The sequence below is a fragment of the Chrysochloris asiatica genome, unplaced genomic scaffold (assembly GCF_000296735.1).
Source record: "Chrysochloris asiatica unplaced genomic scaffold, ChrAsi1.0 scaffold00003, whole genome shotgun sequence".
Taxonomy (NCBI): domain Eukaryota; kingdom Metazoa; phylum Chordata; class Mammalia; order Afrosoricida; family Chrysochloridae; genus Chrysochloris; species Chrysochloris asiatica.
In genome coordinates, this window is record NW_006408521.1 from 15,758,569 (window position 1) to 15,767,833 (window position 9,265).

At 39.9% G+C, this 9,265-nt stretch overlaps 1 protein-coding gene across 1 annotated transcript in view; it reads right to left on the bottom strand.

The window, feature by feature from the left end:
- HTR7 (5-hydroxytryptamine (serotonin) receptor 7, adenylate cyclase-coupled) overlaps positions 1-9,265 on the bottom strand; it is a 92,685-nt gene that overhangs the window by 82,002 nt on the left and 1,418 nt on the right. The gene's annotated exons all lie outside the window — the stretch shown is intronic.

A 9,265-nucleotide genomic window follows, 5' to 3' on the forward strand; every position in this document is an offset into this window, starting at 1 on the left:
ACAAGATGGCAAGGGAACTGACCCATAGAGGGAAAAAACAGAGCACCTTCATGCAGGAGGCTTCCTGGTGGAGTGGGGTGCCTCTGGCACTTAGCAGTAGAACCAGAGATTTGTAACACTTGCTCAAGCGCAGCAGAGACCAGGATGGCCTCTTCAAGAAACCAGGTAACCGGGCAGCAGAAGCTAATGTGGCAAGGAGCATGGAAGCAGAGCTGCCTCCATCTCTAAAGGTAGGACCTGACTTCTAGCCTCTCAAATGGTTGAACCATGACCTCTGGGCTTCTAAGGGTGGAACCACAGTTTTTTAAGTTTCAAAGAGTCAGATATCCTTCTCCTGCTCAGTTCCACATTGTGGAGCTGCCATTAAGATGGGACCTCTGCCATCTAAGGAGCAACTATTGTTCTCTCTATGTGCAGAGGAAAAAAAAAGTGATGAGAACTGACGATTCTTGGAATTAATTAGTCCAATGGACTAATGGAACATGTGAACATCAGTTTCTATGACTCTGAGACCCAAAGAACTAGATGGTGCCTGGTTACCACTACCTACTGCTCTGAAAGGGATCATATTAGAAGACCCCAGATTGACTGAGAGTAAATGTGCAACAAAACTCAAAATTATACTTAGAAAAAAAGACTAGGCTTACTCATCAGAAAGAGGCTGGAAGAACCCGAGACTATGGCCCTTGGCTTCCCTCCAGGCCTGCAAAGGAACTTACCCTCATGGTCCAATTTTCAGCCAAGCTGAAAATAGATATATAGGGAGTCAAAAACACTTGTAAAGTATGTTCACCATGGAATGGTTACCCAGTCAAGATCAAATGGCACCATTTACCTAAGGATACAGTTCAGAAGAGTTAGTAACGAGGGTGGAATGCAAATAAGAAGCACAGGGAGGAAGTAGAATAACTGTTGTTACGTGGAAGGAATTGCAATCATTGAGATGAGAAAAAAAAAAAGTACAATTTGTTGAATGTAAAATTGATGCTCTACTCTATAAACCTTCATTCAATTCACAATAAAAATTTTCAAAAAAAAAGAATGAGCCATAATAAATAACAGATGGGGCCTCTGCCCAAAGCTGAGGGGGCATGCTGCCATGCCCAAGGAGGCAGAAGAACAAACCCTGCAAGGATCAAGGAAGTTGGGTCACCAATCAGATGGCCTAGGAGAATGGGGCCACCCAAAGCTGAAGGTGTAGGATTACCTTTCCAGTGGGCCTGGGAGGCAGAACTGAAGCTCAGCCTTGAGGAGTCTCTACCCAGAAGCCAGAGTGTATGGCCAACACCCAGAGAAAGAGTCTGGAGGGCAGAGTAACTGATTAAATGGTCTCAGAGAACAGAGGATTCTTTTCAAGCTTTGAGAGCTAATGCTGGATTTTCAACTAGTCCCTACGATTAGTCCTATTTGTAATGCAAAGGTCTCCCTTTTGCCTGTTCCACCATTGTGTTTAGAAGAGGATAACTTGTATTCTAGATTCACAGTTGAAGAGAAATTTTGTTGCAGGTTGGAATTTGAACTTAGAAGAACTGGGGGATAATACTATGGGGTTAGTGTGTTTTTAAGGCATTCTGGTAGTGTAGTGGTTATGAGTTAGTCTGCTAACCTCAAGGACAGCAGTTCAAAACTACCAGCTGTTCAATGGGAGGATGAGGCTTTCTGCTTCTGTAAAGATTTACAGCCTCAGAAACCCTATGCTGAGTCACTATGAGTCACAACCGACTCCACAGCACATAACCAACCAAGTTATGTTTGCGGTCGTACCTGTGTTAGTTAAATCACATTAGGTACGAGTATGGATTCATAATTTTCTTCATTTATAGAAGATGTATGGTTTAAGGTGATATGTACAGGTGCCAAATTGACATAGGGTACTATGATAGTTAAAAAAGGGACTATGATGGTTAAAGCTTTGTGTCAACTTGGCTTGGCCAAGATTCTCAGTGGTTTAGCAACTAAGAGCTCATCATCTCCCAATGATGAGATCCAATATAATGTAATCACATCCCTCATATGTGATTTGATGAGATTAGCCCTGATCTGACATAATTGTCCTATGTGTTGTAAATCCTTATTCCTATGATCTTAATGAGGTCAGCTGCAATCTACAGGGTTAGATGGTGTCTTGAGACAATCTCTGTTGAGATATAAAAGATTAAACAGATAAGCAGACAGGGACCTACCACCACCAAGAAAGAAGAGCCAGAGTGTGCCCCTTAGACCTGGGCTCCCTGCACTGTGGAGATCCTCGACCCACGGAAAGATTGATGCTAAAACACGTGGAGATTTCCAAAGAATACTGGGCCTGCAGATGCTGAAAGGGGACAAGGGCATTTCCCTAGAGTCAGAGTTCAGAATGTGGACTTCTAGCCTTCTAAACTGTGAGAGAATAAAGAAATGTGTCTGTTAAAGCCATCACTTGTGCTATTTCTGTTAGAGCAGCACTAGATAGCAAAAACTAATAGTGAACCAGGAGCTCTCATGGTTCTTGAGTATTTTTCTGTTTAGTGCAATACCATAAACCTTGAAAAACACCTTGGGAACCATATGAAGTACTACTGATGGTGCTGGGAGTCCAGCTCAAAAGCAGAGCAAAGTTATGACATTGCAAGAAAACATTGAGTCACTTGATATTCAACTGTAGTTGCTGGCCATTGAAAGATAACGAATATAGCAAACTTAAAGACTGTTCTTTTTAAAAGGGGGGGGCTTCATGAAACCATTGCTGTAGCTATGCCAGCAGGTTCAAAAACCTTGACCTTTTTATGTAATCCTTTTTTATGTTGTATTGAAAATACAACTTTCTATGTGGAAGCAGTGCCATATAATATAGAATATAAAATATATATTAATTGTTTATGTTATCAATAAGGCTGCCAGTCAACAGTAGGCTATTAGTAGTTAAGGTTTGGGGGAGTCAAAAGTTATATGTGGATTTTCAGCTGCAAGAGGGTCAGTATTCCTAACGCCTCATGTTGTTCAAGGATCAGCTATACATACTCAGCCTGAAAGACAAAAATGAACAACATAGATGAACCTCAAAGACATGATGCTGAACAAGCTGAATCAATCACAAAAGTACAAACATTGTATGCTCTCTCTTATATGAAATGACAAGAATTGGTAATTATATAGAGACCAATAGTTACTAGTGGTTACAAGGGGTAGGAGTGGGGAAGAGAGGAGAAACCGCTCACTGGGAAGTAGTGAATTTTTTTCTGTGATGATGGGAAAATTGACATCAACCATGAGTCCTGGTGTGGTGGTGTGGGTTAATATGCTGGACTGCAAAGTCAGTTTGAACTGCAAAGTCAGCAGTTCAAGCTCACCAGCCACTCTTTGGAAACCCTATATAGGGTCGCTATGGGTCAGAACTGACTCAACGGCAGTTAACAACAACAAGGGCAGTAGTTACACAATTAGACTAAGGTAGCTGTTACTATCAGGTTGAACACCAGGAAAAAAGGAAGAAGGGCATGAAATGGCAAATAAAACATTTTGTTTTACTCCTACAACAGCCCCCCAAAATGTCTAAAGGTTGTGCCTGTTGATGCTACTTAGGTAAGACCAAACACTCCATGAGATTAGGCTTCTTGGGTTGAAGGTTTGGGGTCATGGCTTCATGGGTCTGTACAGTCAACTGACCTAACATTTTTAGAGTGTCATTTCTACCTCCTAGTTGAAAGACTAGCATCTGGGCTCTTAAAAGTTTGGGAGTGGCCACTCAAAATACAAGAGTTGGTCTCTTTTTACCTGTAACAGCAAAGAAAGTGGGGGCCCAAGAATCAAGGAAGGGGATGGACTGCAGGCTTAACTGCTCTCTTGAACTACTGCCTCCATTTCCACAAGATCAGAAGAAATGGATGGTGTCCTGCATCATTACTGAACATTTTGCTCAAGGACCCAAAGATGGATCCTGACCAAAAGGAGGAAAAATCTGGAACAGAACTTCAAATGCATATGGAAACCAAGCTTACTGAATCCACTGAGGTGGGAGAACCCCCAAAGTTAATGCCTAAAAAGAATCTTTAAGCCTTGAACCAAAACTATTCCATGAAGCCATCATTTAACTAAACACTTTAAACCAATTAATTAAAAAATGTTTTCCTTAAATATACACTCTCATAAAGAATTAAGTATATGAGTCTAATCTGACAACAATTTATCTAAAGCACAGATGACACCTTTAAGGACAGAGGGTCTAAATGGATGGTGATGAAACAATTTGGATAGGACCCCTGAGAATGTGGAGAATGCTAACAGTGCTATCCAAGTATTTATGCGGAAATTGTGAATGGGTGTATGTTTGGGTTTGTGTGTTGCTATCAAATATAAATACAAGAGTTTAAAAAGAATGTATACTGATTAGCTAAAGCATGTACTTAAAATGATGAAAACACCACCACAAAAGTTGTGAGGGAGTGTATGGAATTAAATTCCTCTCTGGTAGCAGAGTGGTTACAAGTAGGGCTGCTAACCTCAAGGTCAGCAGTTCAAAATTACCAGCTGCTCCAACTGGAGAAAAATGAGGTTTTCTGTTCCTGTAAAGATTTACAGCCTCGGAAACCCTTTATAGGGTTGCTGTGAGTCAGAACCGACTCCACAGCACATAATCACCAAGGTACCCTATTACCCAGCACTGCATTTACCCAAAAGAAATAAATACTTGTTCATAAAATAATTTATATATGAATGTTCATAGCAGCACTAATAGCAGTAACTGGGAATAACTCAAATGTACATCTACAGGAGGATGGCTAGACATAGTATGGTATCCTTATAAAATGGGAGATTTAAAAAGAAAAAAAAGTCATAAAAACTAGTTGCTGTTGAGTCAATTGCAACTTACGGGGACCTGAAGTGTGAAGAGTAGAACAATTTTATAGGTTTTCAGGACTGTGGTCCTTTGAAAGTACATCCCTAGGCCTTTCTTCCAAAGGACCTCTGGGTGGATTTAGCTGCCAAGTTTTCTATTAGAAGTTGAGTACTGTCTGCACCAACCAGGGACTCAATAATAAAAGTGAATGAACTGCTGATAGGCTAAAAAATAGGGGCAAATCTCAGAGACATCAAGAGCTAATTCGGGATAAACTAGATTCTAAGGAGCCTATACTGTACAATCCATTCATATGAAGTTCTAGATTAAGCAAAATGAATTTATGTTGCTAAAAGTCAGGACAATGGTTATCTCTGGGAGTATGAAAAACTGGAATGAGGCAGGAGGAGCCTCTGGGAGATTGGTAATATTCTATTCCTTGATCTGGTTGCTGATTACACAGATGTGTTCATTCTATGGCAATTCATCATACTCCACATGTAGGATTGTGTACTTGTCTATATGTAAATTGTATTTCAATGGAAAGCTGAAAAAGTTATTTCAGACATATGTTGTTGTTGTTAAGTGCAATCAAGTCGGTTCCGACCCATAGCGACCCTGTATAGGGTTTCTAAGGAGCAGCTGGTGAGCTTGAACCACCAACCTTGCAGTTCAAACGGCTTTGCAGTCTGGCACATTAACCCACAGCGCCATATTAGGACTCCATTTCAGACGTATAAAAGTTACAAAAAGAGTAACAAGACTGTAAGCCAATCATCCAGATGAGGAAATAAAACCTTACCAATATAATTGATCTATGTACCCTGATTATACCCCACCCCATCCCACCGTGGATAGCCACTCTCTTGAATTTGGTGTTCATCAAACAATTCACTCTAACATTTCCTAGACAGGATAGACACTTGACCTCATGGTCGGTTTGAACTGCAAGGTCAGTGGTTTAAGCTCACCAATAGCTCCTCAGAAGACCTATACAGGGTCACTGTGAGTCGGAACCGACTCAATGGCACAACAACAACAAATGCTTGACACTATTGTGTTTTTTTCTCCTTCGATTAATCAGCTGCTGTTGAGTCAATTCCAACTCTTGGTGACTCCATGTTTGCAGAGTAGAATTGCTCCCTAGGTCTTCAAGGTTGTGACCTTTCAGAAGCAGATCACAAAGCCTTTCTTACAAGGCATCTATCTCCTGGTGGCTCTGAATCACAACCTTTGCAGTTAGTAGTTGAGAGCTTAACCATCTGCACCATGCCTTTTATGTTGTTGATGCTGTGTGCCATCACATTGATTACTCTTAACAACTCTGTAAGACATAGCAGAACCATCCTCTACATTTCCTAGGCTAGAATCTTATGGGAATACCTGTGGAGCCACGGGTGGGTTTGAACCAATGACCTTTGGGTTAGGAGCTGAGTACTAGACCATTGTACCACCAGGGCATATATATTCCTTATATAAGCCTCCCCCAAAAATGTATTTGGAAAGGGCCCTGCTGGTGCAGTGGTTAAGCACTAGGATGTCAACCAAAAGTTGGCAGTTTAAACCCCAGCCAATCTTCAGGAGAAAGATGTGGCAACCTGCTTCAGTGAAGAACCCCAGTTCTAGTCTGTCCTATCTGGCTGTCATCAGTCAGAATCGACTTGACAGTAATGGTTTGTTGTTGCTGTTTTGGTGGTGTTTAAACAATATATGGGAATCTCTGTGGGGTACTAATGGTTATCATGTTTAGCTGCTAACGGAAAGGCTAAAGATTCAAGTCTACTCAGAGGTGCCTCAGAAGACAGGCCTGGTAATCTAGTTCCAAAACATCGGTCATTGAAAACTCGATAGAGTACGGTTCCGCTCTGAAACACACGGGGTCACCATGAGTTGGAACTGCCTCGACGGCAACGTGAGATATTAACAACATATAGAATTGCTTTGTGTATTTTTTAAGTAAGGAGTAATTTGATTTCTATTTTTAAAGAATCATTCTAAAAGAAACAAGAAGGAACTTTCTGGAATGATGAAAATAGTCTATATGTTGATTAGTGTTGGTTACACAGGTACCAGGTGTATACATTTTCAAAACTCATCAAATTGTGTATTTCACTGTATGTAAATTTTTATCTCACTTAACAGCTCATTCTAGCTTCTTTTTAGGGAATGGATGGGAGGTGGATAGAAGTGGAACCTGAAAGGCCAGTCAGAATACTGGTGACTTGGAGACAGATGAGTGACAAATTCATCTATCGGAGGGGCAAGGAACTAAAGATAGGGTGGAGGCACAGTTCTTTGAGCAGCTTACCTGTAAAGTGGAGCAGTAACTGCAAGGAGAAGAGGGACCAAAGAGGTTTAAAAAGATAGAAAATCAAAAGTTTATTTGTATGATGTTGAGCTTGATGCAGGAGAAAGTGAAAAAGCAGACAAGAGATGAGAGATGTATGAAGGAACAAAGTCCTTGAGAAGGTGAGAAAGGATATGATATGAGGCAGAAGTGCTTTGGCCTTTGCTGAAATACAATGTCTTCTTGCTTTTTAACAGGAACAGAAAAAAACAAGGGGCAAAAAAAAACCAAAAAAAAAGCACCCCTGCAGGGAAGATTGTTCAGTGGTGGAAAAATATGAGAAAATATGAGAATTCCATCTAATGGCTGCTACTTTTTCAATGAAAATGAGTCATTATCTGAAAGAGGTGGGGGCAGGAGTTTCGGAGACAGTGAGGATGGTTTTTTTACATGGTATGACACTGCATTTGGAAAAGGCTGGAAAAACAGCGCAGTATGGTGGGAGTGGTTAAAAAAAAAAAAAAAATCAAAGGTTCCATTTTGAACAGGTTAAATGCCCATCAGTATCTGATCTCTCACAATCTGGAATGAGCTAAAAAGCAAAAATATTGTTATTTACCTTTGGTTATGCAGTACAGAATACAGTATAAATACATTAGGTACTTACAAGGGAATCAATGAAAGAACGAAGCTTGAGCATTTTTTTAAAGTATTTTATTAGCACATTTTATATGATCTGTCATATGCTGCATTGAAACTGAAGAAGACATTCTTTCCAGAAATAATTCACCTTAAATATCATTTACACCTTAAATTTTTCTCACTTTTAGTTCACTGTGTCCTTGGAAGAAAAGCAATCTGTGTCTTCTCATCTGATCAATTCTTCATTTTATCTGAAAAATAATATGCTGATCTTCTAAAGTCATTTTTAAACAGAATTCACCAGTGGGACAATTCTCATAGGAAACGATGAGCTACACAACCCACGTCCCTAAATTAACACAATTTGTGACAATCATAAGGCAATGGCTGATGAAGCTCTTGCCAAGAAGGATTAACCTCTTCTTTGTATTTGAGACATTCTACTGGTGCTAAGTCACACTAAAACACTGAGTGGAGAATGTCTTTAGCTCACTATACAGGAATTACAGGGTGGTCCCAGTCAAACCTTATTTTAAAAAAGCCCAGAAGAACAGAAGCACTGGCTGCTTAAGAGGCAAATTAGCACAATATGCTGTTTATCATTTATCAATTATGAAATGAAAAAGAAAAACTTAAATGCATAACTTGCAGCATAAATTGTTCCTTGTTTTATTACACTTATTCCATTTTTAAAGACCCCTTCAGAAAAGAATCACAGAATTGATTGGCTGAGCAGTCAGACTTCTGAGCTTCTCATTCTTGTGTATATTGCGGACTCTCCCCCTAATTCCTGTTGCCATAGCCAGACTGTAAATGCATATGTTTTTGTCATTCTTAACTACAGTAATTAAGAACTTCAGCTGCCAAGTTTGGAGCTAATATTCACACATATGCAGTTGATATACTCTGCTCTTAAAACAAGTCATTTTTTTCCCATCTAATACTAATACATAAAATGGCAGGATCAATTAAAAAAAAAAAATCTAGTCCCTCTAAATGCACCTTCAATGTATTTTTTTTCTATCATTCCCTTCATTTAGTAATTATAAACTCTAATCAAGCTGTAAAATGAAAGAACATGTTAGATATCAACAGAACATAAATAGTGTGTTTTCCAGGAGGTAGGGGAGTAAAACCTTAGTTTTGTGCTAGGTCATCCTTTGAGGCACTATCATTTTTAAGGGTGGAAGCATCAATGATTACTCCTATGCGGACAGGTCTACACATTTAAACGGTCTGTGTGTCCACTGAGAAAATAAGCAACCGTTTCTCTGCATCATTAAACACAACAGGATATCTGCCCTGTGAGAAAAGAGGTTTTTAAAACACCAGCAAATTTTTGAGTGTGACCATTAGGCTTAAGATTTGAGTTATAAGGGAAGCAGTCATTCTGTGGCCCAAACCGCATTAGGACCATACTTCAAGTGGTCATTTGCACAAATATCTCTAAACCCCAAAACTAGCTCCATTTCAGATTGCTGTAATCTTGGCATCTGCAGAAACCCTGGGGTGGGGGGAGT